The sequence below is a fragment of the Perissodus microlepis genome, chromosome 2, assembly GCF_051167445.1.
Source record: "Perissodus microlepis isolate ML-2025 ecotype Zambia chromosome 2, ASM5116744v1, whole genome shotgun sequence".
NCBI classification, from domain to species: Eukaryota; Metazoa; Chordata; class Actinopteri; order Cichliformes; family Cichlidae; genus Perissodus; species Perissodus microlepis.
In genome coordinates, this window is record NC_140462.1 from 2,713,386 (window position 1) to 2,727,454 (window position 14,069).

A 14,069-nucleotide genomic window follows, 5' to 3' on the forward strand; every position below is an offset into this window, starting at 1 on the left:
GTGACCACAAAGTGTCCTTGCCACTTAGGGAGTATCTTTGAGCTGGAAGAAGGGAATTTTACAAGCACTTTGTCTCCCGGTGAAAATTGCCTGAGTCTAGCCCCACTGTTGTATAGGCGCTACTGGCGTTCCTGGGCCTGGAGCAAATTTTCTTGTGATAATCACCCCAAAATGTGCAGTTTTGCTCTCAGGTCCAGGACGTACTGAATTTCATTGTTACCTGTGCTTGGACCTTCCTCCCAGTTTTCTTAACTAGGTCCAACACCCCCAGCCTTTTCCAACAGTAATTCAAAGAGAGAAATCCAGTAGAGGCCTGGGACACCTCCCACACTGCAAACAACGGAGTGTCTAACCAGTGATCCCAATCAAGTTCATCCTTGTGAATCAACTTACGAATCATGGGCTTTAAAGTCTTATTCAGCTGCTCCACCAACCCGTCAGCCTGAGGGTCGTAGACGCTGGTCCGACTCAGGAGGTGACTTGAAACAGCACCTGCACCACACTCTTTGCAGATATTGTGCACAGCAGCAAGGGTTCGGAGTAACACACTGCATAATCCACCAGAACGAAAACAAAGCGATATCCCCGTGCACACCTCATGAAATGACCCAATGAGGTCCATGCCAATGCACTCCAAGGGGACCTCAATTAATGGTAACGGGCACAAAGGCGCTTTTGGAATTGATTTCTTCAATGGCCAGTCCAGGCAAGACGTGCACCATTATCACACGAACCCACCCAAATGCCGGGCCAATAGAATCGGGCCATTATTCACTTCAGAGTTTTATCATATGCCATATGCTTCGCCTTGTGTTTATAACCTTAGGTACCAACAACTAGGTGTGCTCCTCTTCTGTGAGAGTCATGACTTACTCTATAAAGCCTATCTTTAATCGATACATAATGCGGGTAGGCCAGCTCTGCTTCATGCACCATGTGACCATCAGTTCTTATGACAAAGACTGAGCATAGGGTATCATCACAAGACTGCTCTAATGGGAAATCGCCCATAGAGTGAATTACTGGAGCCAGTTGGGCTCAGGAGAAGGCCCTTGTATTTGATTTCCAGCTGCACTATAGGATATTTGTGCATGTATGCATTCATGCAACTAACTTCCAATCAATCAACCTTCAGCAATGCCCGGGGCCGAACCAGGGTCTGGTGGACCAGGGTCTGCATAGAGCCAGAGTCCACCATAGCCTGGCGTATACTACCTTGGCTTGTTAAAGGTATGCTGCACTTCCCTCTCAGACTGAGGGAGGATGTTGGAGGGCCAGCAACACGGAAATGTCTCAGCTCCATCAGTGGGGAATCCTGGCAGACGTGCCCCGGTCACCCACACCTCCAACACACCTGCCCTGACACTGATGCGACTCCTGGTGAGTGAGGTGCGGTGTCTGTAGCCACCAGGACCTGAAGAGAGACAGCACAGGAAATCGGGTCAGTGGCCACTGCTCCGTGGCAGCAGGCCATGATGGTGAAGTGCCCCTGAGTCTCTTCACATCTGGAACAGGCCGGCTGCCTGCCCATGGTTGTGGCTGCCCCGCCGCCTCCCTTGGCTGCGCAGAGAGGAAATCGTTGGCCAGGGTCACGGTGGAGTCCAGGCCGGGGGCAGTGGACCAACTTTACTCCTGATGCACAGATGCCAGCTCAGCCACCATCTGGGCAAACACCTTAGATGACGTGGCCACCAGGTCCGCCACACCGCGGCGTGGGTTTTGACACCACTGTGACACAATAAAGGACCCACACACACAGCGTTATAGGTTGAGTGTTTTTATTTTCAGACTGTCTTTGCGGCAGCTTACCTGCTGCCCTCCTACTCCTGTGTTCTGGTGCCGGCAACATACTCAAATGGGGAGATGTGATTACGGAGATCAGCTGTGTAAGGCAGCCTCCCCCGATGCCACACCTTGAACCCACTGCTCCACCCCTCCCGTGCAGCTGAGCCACAAACCACACCCCACCACTGGTAATTCAGCTAAATAAGAATGCAACTTGTGACTTTCTTCTGAATTTGACAACAAGGTGCTCAGGTCCTGTTGGTGCAAAGCAAAAGCCAAAATCCTCACCCTGCCACCACCGTGCTTTACAGCTGGTATGAGTCCTCCTCTACGGTGCCCTAACTACACGCGTAGGCAGCCTGCTTCACAGAAGTTTAACACGAATGACTACTTGGCCGTCGGAGCTGTCCATTTCCGTAACCGTGTATAATCCAGGCTTTATCCTTCAGCTACTTACGCTTCAGTTTCTATGGAAGCAGTAAGGGTGTACTTAGTTTTTCCTAGTGAAAGTAAAGGCTTTCCTTTTCACATGACTGTATGTGAGGCTACAGCATCCTCTGATATATAACTGTAATGGATTTTACCCTTTGGAGTTTGTGGCCACTGTTACCACTACTGAACAATGTTTGTATCACTAGGTCACCATTTACTTTGCATCGTGCACGCACATGAGATGTACATCCGTGGCGTGGGTTTTATTCAGTTTAACAACAGCTGTCAGTTGTAATTCACTTGCACAGGCAGCAAAGCCATAGAAACAGTAGCTGGCAAGCTCTGCACTTATTTTACCGGGACACTTAAAAATCATTGTCAAGCAGTCCTTCAACAGTCAGTCACTAAGTAAAATTCAACTCATTTTCAGTCAGCCAATCAATTACTCAATTTTTGTCCACTTGTTAGATGTTTTTAGCAGAATAATTATGATTACTTTGTTAAAACTTTGTTAATTATCTGAAACTTTGTTGCTCACTTCTGGTGTAATCAGAAGGTTCAGGATATGAATGCAAACATGTTTGCTGTGAAGCCAAACAACCTCACTTAAGGTTTCAAGGAGAAAAGCATGGCGGCATATTCAGCTTAGACATGTGATCTACTGTATGTAACTGCAAAAGCACGGCTGTGAAAGAGTGATAAAAGCGTCCTTTCATTGAGCTGTGATAGAAAAAAAATAAACCCTGCTTTCATTTAAAGTTATGTTAGTTAATTTGCTAACTTTGCCAATCATCTTCATACACCGGTGACACAACTGGCCGGTTGTATAAGTTGGCATCACAATAATCGACAGGTAAAGTCTGGTTAATCAGTCCTGTTTAAAGACACCTCTCTCCAGTGCACCGAGCTGCATTTTTACAAAACCTGTGAAAATGCTTTCCAGCCTTTTATCTGGCCATTATTCAGCAGCACCCGATTAATAAGGAGTACATGTTCCATTATTAATGCAAACAGTAAGAATCTTCACAGCCGAGCTGTGAATTATCACACATCTTTGACAATGCTCCTCTTGTATTCTGAAAGAAGAATAGGTCATCATCACTGATGTGCACTTGGAAAAGGATGAAAAGACTCTGGAGAGAATTGAACCTTTTCAAAATCATCGCTTTCCGTGTTTTTAACACCGGAAAACTGTGAAAATATCTCTCGCGCAAATAAAGCCAGATAATTCAAATTGTTTTACATTGTAAAAGGCCGCGTTATCATGAATCTGATTATTGTACCGGGAGCGGCGAGAGGCCCCTTTCGGACATTTACAATGAATCCTGGGATGTGTCGGTCGGAGAGAGGTGAAATGAGATGGCGTGAGAATGGCCTGTAGAGTCACTAGAGTCTGTGTTTGCTCTGACAATGATTCTACTCAAAAGTGTTTGCACTCGGAAATGTGCCTGAGTGGCCTGTTTTCATTGTATCACACGCACTTCAACAGCTCGCTCTCGGCCTCTCTCCCTTCCTCTCTCTCTCGCTTTAATCTTTTGTTTCACTGGGCTCCAGAAAGCCATTATGTTAGAGTCCCTACAGTGATGGAGACACCATTTAATACCCAAGAACACACCTTTTTAGGTTCACATTGGGGAAATGCTCATTTATTTTAAACAAGTTCACTGCTGGTTAGAAAACACAAGGATCCCAAATACACAGGCCCTGCAGTGACGGGCCACTATTAGTTGTGTTTAAGTGACAGCTCTGAGAGCTAAATGGGAAACACCCTAACTAAAAACTCTGTTATTCCATTTAAAACTTGCCCTTTAAAAATATATTGTGATTCTCAAGAGAAAACAGAATTTAAACCTTTGCAGAAAGATTAAAATCCAGCATTCATTCAAAGCACAGCAGCTTTTGTTCCCAGTGATTTCCCAATAGGAATTTTAATTTATGTGCCCAAAAGCTCAGCTGCTGTTTGCTTGTAGAGAAGAATTTAAGAACATAAGACTATGTAAAATCAACATGACAGATCATAAAATAAGCAAATAATGAAGTAATCAGTCCTACAGATGTAGATTTTTTTCTGTTTCCACAGCTAAAGAGAAGGTAAAACACTTTCTTTTTTTTTTCTTTTTTTTAGTAATGCCAGTTTTTCCGTTAGATCAACTGCAGGTGGTTGGCAGGGGTGACACCACCCCCAGTGCGCACGATGAGAAGCTGCACTTAAAGTAGACTAACGAGTTGTCGTCAGCTCCTGTCGCTATCTTCTCCCCATTTTGCCTCCACACACACACACCTCGCCGCACACATACACAACACACAAAGCTTGACCATAAATGACTGGGAAATGCAGTAGAGACTTTTAGTTTTTGCTATAAAATCCACAAAATGCTGTTTTGAAAAGAGGGCACTAATGAAGAAACACTCACGTACACGTTAAAGAGTACTGTGAACATGCCATCACTGTCCTCTCATTACAAACTGACAGTAAAATAACCACCTTAGTAAAACAAGCAAAGTAGAACATCATATTTGTAATTTAATATTTTCTGACCATGTTAACAGCAAGCAGGGACAGCCACACCACACAACCAATGGTGAAAGCGTATCAAGCATTCTAGCTAGCTTGTTTGCATAGCCAATTTAGATTCACCAATTAATCTAACATGGACGTCTTTGTAACACGTTCCCAGAGAAAACCCACACAGGTACAGGTTAAACATTCAAGCGCCACACACAAAAAAGGCCCAGGCAGCTTTCAAACCAGGAACCTTGTTGTTGTGCACCAGCAGTGCTAGCTACCACAGTAGCTAGTAGCCGCTAGTTTTTTCTACCAGAACTTCTTTTTTCTTATTCATTTTGTCCAAACAAAGAGACATTTTGGTAGCAACAGAGCTAGGCTTCTAAAATGGCTAGCTGTGACGCAAAGTCTGTGGGAATTGTAACTGATATTAACACAGTTTTACTTTCAGCCTCAGATGTCCTATTTGCTATTTCCGAAACAAACACATGATTAGAACGTGCGAGTTGACGGCACTTTTTTTTTTACCCACACAACAAAAGAAAAGGAAGAAACGCTTTGAAAATGTGTACATATGTAAATAGGAGAACTCTTTGAGTTAATGTGTGATTTCTATACATTTGTGTGCCTGTGTGAGCGAAAGAACAAAGCAGCAGGGTCCTCTGATGTTCCTGCTCTGTCCTTGCTCTTAGTCTATTATCTATCCATCAGTGTCACGTACACGGGTTCGTGTGATGTGCATGAAAACAAACCCAGAAGGTAACAATGCATTTAAGGCTTTGTCTCATTAGAATACCTGCTCTCATATCAAACACACACAGAAACATGAAATAAAAACTGATTTCTGATATCGCCCTTCTTCCTGTCTGTCCACATACAGAAACCTGAAAGCTGTACATTTTTGCATTGATGGCATCCTGGATGTTCTTCTTCTCCTCTATTTATCCAGGAATGCCTGCTGATATTCCTCTGATGTCTAATGCCGTCTGAATGAGCACCCAAACCTGAAAACACACACACACATGCACACAAAAAAAATGCGTCGTTGAACTGACACTTCAAACAAAGCTTTTGTCTGCTGCCTGACAGCTATTCCTCTCTCCTTCCCCCTCTCCTCCTCTTCCTCCTCCTCTCATTATCCCCCTCACTTCTCCCTGTCATTCCAAAACACTCGTTCTACCCCCTCATTCCCTCGCTGTCTCCCACACACGCCACAAATGCATTGAAGGGTTTATTCCTAATTGAGCTGCCTGGTTAAATGCAGGTTAAATAAAATACAAAGAATAAAAATATGACGGGCATTTTACACCACCACTCAAGCTAAAGGTGTAATTATCGGCGGCATTTAATTTCTAGGAGCGATAGATTAATACGATGATTTATTTTAAAGCAAATTGTCGTAATGACTTCATTACTCGCAGAGGTGTCAATGATAAAAGCGTGGGTTAAAACTTTGAAGTAAAATGAAAACAGAATCCCTCGCCGGTTTTGCAGTCGTGTTCGACACTTTTGTGAACACAAACAAAGCTCCATTGTGTACGGTGACAGGGGGATTTTACACTCACTGGAACAAAAAAAATTCCAGCGCTCACTTCTGTTATAGAGTTCAGCTGAAGCTGAAGATGTCTTAGAGCTTGCACTGTTCGGTTTAACCAATCTGGGTGAAGCAATGAGAGTCGCTGGTTGTCGAGGAATCTGCCATTTACAGCGAATAGCTTTTGCAGGTTGGTTGGAATAAACTATCAAGTTGCTGTGATGATGCTGAGGGAGAAACTTCGGCCTAAAAACGTACATCAAAATTATTTCCTGGATGTCTACATGATTGGGATTGATGTCCCCAACCGTAGCCCTGATCCTGTGAGACAAAGAAAAATGTACTTTTGTGGACAAATGTTTACATTTACTTCAAATGACTATTTCTCTGTTCCCTGATTCCCATGAAGATTTTTAAAAGAGCGACAGAATGGGTTTGGAGTTGGGGTCGTCATTGATAACCTTTTTTGCGCCATGGATCGTTTAATGTCAGACAATATTTTCATGGACCGGCCTTTAAGGTGTCGCGGATAAAGACAACAAAATAAAATGATACGACCAAGACAAAAACTGTGCTATTTTGTAAATATAATAATAAACGTGAATTCACTGTGTAATTGTGTAACTTTATTAGCAGTGACCTCCTGAAATGCACCAACAACATTGAGAGTAACATCCTCCTCTCTGGTCGCTATGGTAACACGTAAATATTTCTTTTAAAATAAGACACACAACTGCAACACGGGAAACGACCCAGGGAAGCTGAGTTAACGATAAAAACCCTGAAAACCATAAATTTCACACCCGAGCCTCAACTCTCGCAGCCTGGTACCAAACGATTCACGGACGGCCCGGGGGTTGGGGACCACTGAGTTAGACCTCAGAGGGTTAAATCAACAATGCTAAAAGTAACATGTGGAGCAAGTTTAGCCAAGCTGCATCAGCTTGAACAAATCATGGTAACTATAATAGGGACTGTCAATTGTAGAAACAGCTTATAGACCATCGTTAACCCTCTGATGTCTACGTCATCGTCTGATGTTCCCAACGTTAGTCCTGGATCCCTAAACTATGTTTGGGAGACAATCAAGCAAAACGTAGTTTTTTGGAAGGATGTATACGTTTCAATGCAATCTAGTTATGTAATATTGTTTTTTATTTATTTATTTATTTATTTTTTTTGTCTCCTTATCCCCAAGACTTGAGAGAACATTTTTAAAAGAACAACTGTTATACATATTGTTAGCACGGGGTTAGCGTTAGGGTCATCAGTGACGATAAGTTGGACCTCAGAGAGTTAAATCAGCAGTGCCACAAATACCATGTGGAGAAGGTTTAAGCAGGCTGCGTGAACTTGAACAAATCAATGGAGAAATAATGTGTCAAGTGTAAAAGCCTATAGACGAGATCGAAGTCATCATCTGTAACAACCCTAACTGTATGCTGCTGCTTTGAGTACTGTCCAGTACTGTGGCCGTTCTACACTTTGAGCTACACGAGACACTATTTAATGTAAAAAAACATAATTAAAGGAAGGAAGGATATGACGTAAACTATAAAATGCCACAGCATCTGCACAAAACTGACTGGAGAAAAGGCTGATTGCACATGACCGAAATGTACAGAGAGCTTTGCTCAAAATGTCTTGATGGCTTCGAATGAGTTAGAATATATTTCCAAACGGCTGCCTTGAACTGCTCTGACAGATATTCCCATAAGACGCAAATGCAGCATGAGTCCGCGAAGTCGGGCTCCAGTTGATTTTCAATGAAGCAGCCCCAGAAAGTCTCTTGATGACATTCGCAGACTGGAGCTTTTCTTGCTACTGATGACAGAACGCAGAAACCTCAACCCCTGTTGAACTCAAACCACCGACCAGCTTCAGCTGCTGTGCCGTGTGTTGGAAATAGTGTTCAGTTTTTATTGGCATTTAAAGTACGGGTTCCACATTAAGTAATATAAGATGATAAATAAAGCCAAACATCTTTGTGCACATTTTCACATTCAGTAAAATTCAGTGTTACAGCAAATCTGTCAGCTTCATTCTTCATCTAATAAATTCTATTAGTGCTTACAGCTGCATATCCCCTAATGTCTGTGATAAACCCTGTGATTAACCTTCGTTTATCAAGGAGAGAAAGCACATTTCCACTGGGCAGCTGCCTGCGCCTACAGCCTGCTGAGTTGCAGGTTCAGTTCCTTGCTAAAGGGCACTGTGGCAAATTGCTGAAGAAGGGAGAGAGCGATACTGAAATTCTTTGCTGGAAAAGTAAATGAAAGGGTGATGAGCCTCAGTTAGAGACATTTGTCTGTGTATGGTGTGTGTGTATGTTCAGTTATCAGGGGAGAACAGCATAGCTCTGCTGAGATTAAATTCCCAGAGCTTACTCTGACTATCAGCATTACTTCAGGACACACACACACACGCACACACACGCACACACACACTCACGCAAGGGAATCGGGAGTGTTTGGAAAGAAAGCTGGCGTCACTACATTTTCATTCACAGAAAATATCAACATCGACAGTATGCCCACTGCTGATATCTCCACCGCTAGTAATCCCCACCAATCCAATCAATCTCTACGTCCATCATCCATCTTTCTTTCTTCCAGTCTTCCTTTAATTTTTTGAAAAGTCTGTAGTTGACTGTTATTCATCTAAAGTGCAGACAACAGCAACAACAGAGCACTGACAACAGTGTTCTGATACGGTCAAAAAGCGAGCGCGAAGATGCACAAAAAAATCTATTTGAATTTTCAGCAGCTTAAATTAGAATAAATATAAAAGTGTGTGGATAAAACCGTTTTGGGCGTATTTATGAAAACATCATCACAGCCAATTTTCAAGAATAAATGTTTTTATGTGCAAGTTGGATTTATTTTATTTGGACGATTATTAGCTAGCACAAAATGCATTTCCACACGGAACGTTAATAGACCTCTCTGCATTGAATCATATCTGTTATTAATCTCTAGCTGTGCCCAAATTCATGGGCTGCATCCTCCTGAGGACCCGGCCCACGTAGACCGCGAAGGCCGGGTCCTCAGAAGGTCGGGTAGGCCGGAACTAAACAGGTGGGGAAATTGGACGGTCTAGCCCTCTGATTAGCGTCACCGCTGTCTCGGTGGAGTTTAATAAACTCGGCCGTCTGCTCCTTGCTATCTAAAATATAACAGGACACTGGCGTAAATTCTCGACCATCTCACACTTCTGTTTAGTCAGTTTTCTGTTTGACGTTTATTCAGCTGTGTGAAAACCAAGGAGGAACCCACCCGATGGATTAATAAAGTTTTATTTTATCTAATCTAATCTAATAACTTTAATCTCAGCCAAACTGATTTACTCACGAACAAATAAAACACTGAAAAAAAGACAAACAATAACTTTTTTAGGTTATCTAAGTGACTTATATATTACGTTTAACCTGAGTAGCAAAACTCCGCTGTGATCTGAAAATGATGTGCCGGGAGTTGTGCCGTTCTCGGCAGCTTCAGTGACCCTCGAGCTCTCGGCTAGCTATCGAGCTGGTGGGTAGCAGACGTCTCTGAAAATGTCGAAGCACTTTTGCAAATATGCGATATCTTGATTAACCGAGCAGATATTTGAAGTTTACACACCCACATTCTCGCCTGAAAATATGTTAAAAGTTTATTTTGTGACCCAGAAAGAGTAATAAGAGTAATTTTAAAACTTAGTAGCGGCCGCCATTGTTGGAAACTGGAGTTTGGCTGGGCCGCGCTATGAATTCTGGGATATGGTGGACCACGAGGGACACACCGACCCATCCTTCAAATTCGGGGAAAAGGAGGACGCATTTGTCGGCTGCATTCAGAGGAGTCTACGAATTGGGACAGCCTTCGGCGCGTCGCTGTGACGTAATCGGTCTACAAATGCGTCCTCAGGAGGATGCAGCCCATGAATTTGGACACAGCTTCTGGCTCTCTTCCACAGCATGTCTTTATCCTGTCTTCCGTCTCTCACCCCAACCAATCACAGCAGATGGCCCCGCCCCTCCCTGAGCCTGGTTCTGCTGGAGGTTTCTTCCTGTTAAAAGGGAATTTTTCCTTCCCACTGTCGCCAAAGTGCTTGCTCATAGGGGGTCATATGATTGTTGGGTTTTTCTCTGTATCTATTATTGTACAATCTACTGTACAATATAGGGCACCTTGAGGTGATTGTTGTTGTGATTTGGCGCTATATAAATAAAACTGCATTGAATTGAATTGAATAGTTGTCACTATAGATTCTTCTGGAAGTTTTTCTTTCCTTTTTATCTTACTTATCCATGTCTTGCTCAAGCCCCATATACACTGAGTGTTTTGTGAAAAAGCAAAAGAAAATTTCAAATTCTCTCTGATCCGAACTTCCTGTGTAAATTATATATACACACTGAAACTCGTTTTTGTGGATATTTCAGCCTCAATGCATTGTGAAAAAAGTGAAGTCAACATCAGGAGATGTCTCGGTCCAGAGCTTAAGAGACTGCAAATTCACACGAGCAAAATTACGTGGCTGGTGTGAATGACTACAATATTTGGAATTAAATATTTGCACAGATTTTACATGTCTGATGTTTTAAAGCCTTTGGACTGCAGAGCACACGTCATTTTTATTCTTCTCTATACTTTGTAACTCAGATCGATGCCTCTCAGCTTGCTAGCTATAACATTAACTTACTAAATAACTAAATACTTGAATGCACAGACTTACTCGAGAAAAAAACGAAGGTCTCCCCTGTTAATGTGAATATTGTCTAGCACAGTTTACTTAAGAACATTTTCTATTTAGCAAACAGTGATTCAAAGCTTTTACATCTAATTCCCCAAAACATCCACAGGTGCCTTGGCAACACGCCTACTTTAGAGGTGACACATGCTAGCTACAAATGACTCACGAAAAACAAATTTGTTAGAAAAATAACAGTCGAACATGTATCACTTCTCAATATGACAGAAAACATATTTGGAAAAATTGTATTTGAGCTGTACTTGAAGGAAAGATGCAAACAGCCTGTAAGAAGGAAGGAAGGTGTGAGCCATAAAAGCCTCGGCTAACCCGTATGTGACAGGTAGCTCTGTAGCCCTGCCACATGCTGGGAAATAAATCCTGGATGTGTTAATTACCTCGTCTGACCCGATTCCCTTCGTGTGAATGTCTGGTGTGTGACAGACGGAGACAGCGATCTGTCACGTGGGGGCTGTGTGCTTCTGTGTGCGTGCTCCATACGTGTGTGTTTGTGGTCGTGACAGCTCTGTCAGTTATCTCTCTGCGCTACATGTCAACCAGCAGTGCTAGCTCACACAATGATCACATCTACGTACATTTCTGTCGCTGCATCCCCCAATCCACTCACACACACCCCTACCTAACCTGTCAATCATTTCATCTGAAATTCCCACTGCTCTAGCTTCCTTTTTGCTCCTCCCTTCTTCCTATCTTACCTTCCTCTCCCCATCCCTCCGCTCTGTCTTTCATCATTCTCTTATTTTTCTTTCCTTTTAAAGAAACTGTCTGTTGCCCTGAAACTGGGTCTTTTTCTCTCCCCTGGGTCTCTGATTTTTTTTCTCCCTCTCTCTTTCCTCTCATTGCCTCTCTGCTCTTTCTCCCTCCCACTCACATCTTGCTGATAGATGCAATGTTGAAGGCAAAGCCTGGTAGTGGAAAAAAAAGAGGAAAGTCTCTTTTAATTGTGTTGATCACTAATTAGCCAGCCTGTCTCATCTCTCTGCAGTGGATGTGGTAAAACAGGATGCCCTTTCCTGGGTCAGCAGGCCACGGGCTTATGCATAACATGTATTCACAAACACTCTCACACATTACTTTGTGCCTCTGGGATTCCAGTTTGGCTGCCAGCTTGTAGAATTCTCAGTGGGGGCTGGTGACTAAAGAAAGTTCAGGAAGGCAGAGTGAATTGGGAACTGTGCAGTAAAAGATTTTTTTCTAAAAATACATGGTTACGCAACGAAAATGTCCCAAAAACCTGAGGTTCACCGGCGGCGACCAAACCCCTTTGATTCTAATCATTTCTGTCCCTGTTTACAGTCAGCTGTCTCCTTTTTAAATGTTTTCATACTTTAAATCACACGAATCCAGCAATCGTACGTTCTGTGGGAACGTTTGAAGATTAAAAGCTGATTTGATTGGGAGCCATCCAAAGATGCCGTAGCAGGAAATAAATGTATCCGTCCTTTCAAGTGCTTCAGTGGGTATAGCGTGTCGTAAACACTGCCTGGATTAGGAGCACAATCCCCACTGGGCCCACCTGTGTTAAAAATGAATGCACTCATGATTGAAACTAGCCAGCTAAAAGCATATGTTACATCACAGCATTAAACTCACTAGAAATAGAAATCTGAAAAAAAGGGTTGATACTGAGGAGGAAGCAGACTATTTATTGCTCATGCCTTCATTATTTGTGAGTGTCTGTGTGTGTTACGCCTTATGCCTGTATATAATGATCGTCACTCAGAATTTCATTTAATTGTATTATTTATTATTGTTGACTCAGTCGTTCCTAAAGCTTTTCACAAAGATGACACAGGCTGTACAAAGGAGGAGTTAAATGTTTTTGGAAATACTGTTTGATTTCTTTGAAAGTATTAAGCTGGAGGCGGCCGGAGGTAATTGGATTAGCACAGCATCAGCTGGACAGTCGGGGGAACATGTAGCTCTGTCCAAAGTTGGCAAATGTATCTTCCAGCACCTAATTATGTCTTTATTTTATCTATTTAAAAAAACAACGCGTAGTTTTAGGATGACATAATTTCTTAGTGAGCATTCATGTAGAGTAACATGTCCAGCAGGGGTTTGGCTAAAGGTGGGTGGATGGGGTGGCTGAATCGTTTTTTTAATTGGAAAAACAGGCCTGTCCTCCTCAAAGCATCATCGTAATTATCACTGACATGCAGTATGAACATATAAGCAAAGCAACAAACTTCCCTCACTGCTTTACTTTGGAAACTTAGACAAAAACATGATAATCATTTGCTTGAAGTTGTCACAAAGCAGCCATGTATCCTAATGAATTTTAAACCACTTTTAGATATGATTTATTTTTCTTAGAGATTTGTCTGATTTTCCCTAAACATCTCTGACTGCCCCTCCAGTGCCATCCAGTTAATGTTACGTTACTCTAACTTTCCTATATTGTCACGCTTGTTTAGAAAATATATTATGTAGGTGGAGGCAAGCAGGTTGTAGGATTCCCTCCTAGCCCCACACTACTGGAGTTTGTAGTGTAGTTCTTTCAGATTTCAAAGTTTTGCAGTAAATATGCAGATATATAAATATGGACTTAAAAGAAGAGAAAGAATTGCTGTGCTTGACCTGCCACACAACAGTTCTGGCATATATAACCTTGGCTGATCAAATGTTTTCCTTTTGAACCAAACGGTGCAGGTGAGTCAGGTTTGTTAGATTTTAGAGTTTGCAAAGCGACCCAAAGACTCCTGGAATTCATTCAGAAGTTAAGGAAAAATAACAATTTAAACCCCGTGAGCTGCTCAAAAAGGCAACGAACACACTCCTCAGTTTTAAAACTGCCAGTACAAACATTTCATCCACAACAGCTACGTGTTCATAGTTAGGTAAATCATAAACTGCGTTTCCCATGTCGACTTGGGAAACTGAGTTTTGAAAACCTTTTTCTTACAATTCTGAATGTTACATTTTTACTCTTACCTCAAGACTCATGTCAGGGTTTAGGTTTTTTATTTTCCTCCTCGTTTATCTGGAACTTGAGTCATTTTCACACGATATAATCACATGACTTAGCCTGCTATTTTCCTTTACCAGCTTCCCCGCTAGTCT

The 14,069-nt window shown here is 42.5% G+C and overlaps 1 protein-coding gene across 2 annotated transcripts in view; it reads left to right on the plus strand.

Annotated features, from left to right (window-relative positions):
• The window catches only part of aff2 (AF4/FMR2 family, member 2), a 189,934-nt gene that overhangs the window by 40,495 nt on the left and 135,370 nt on the right, over positions 1-14,069 (plus strand). The window lies entirely within an intron of this gene.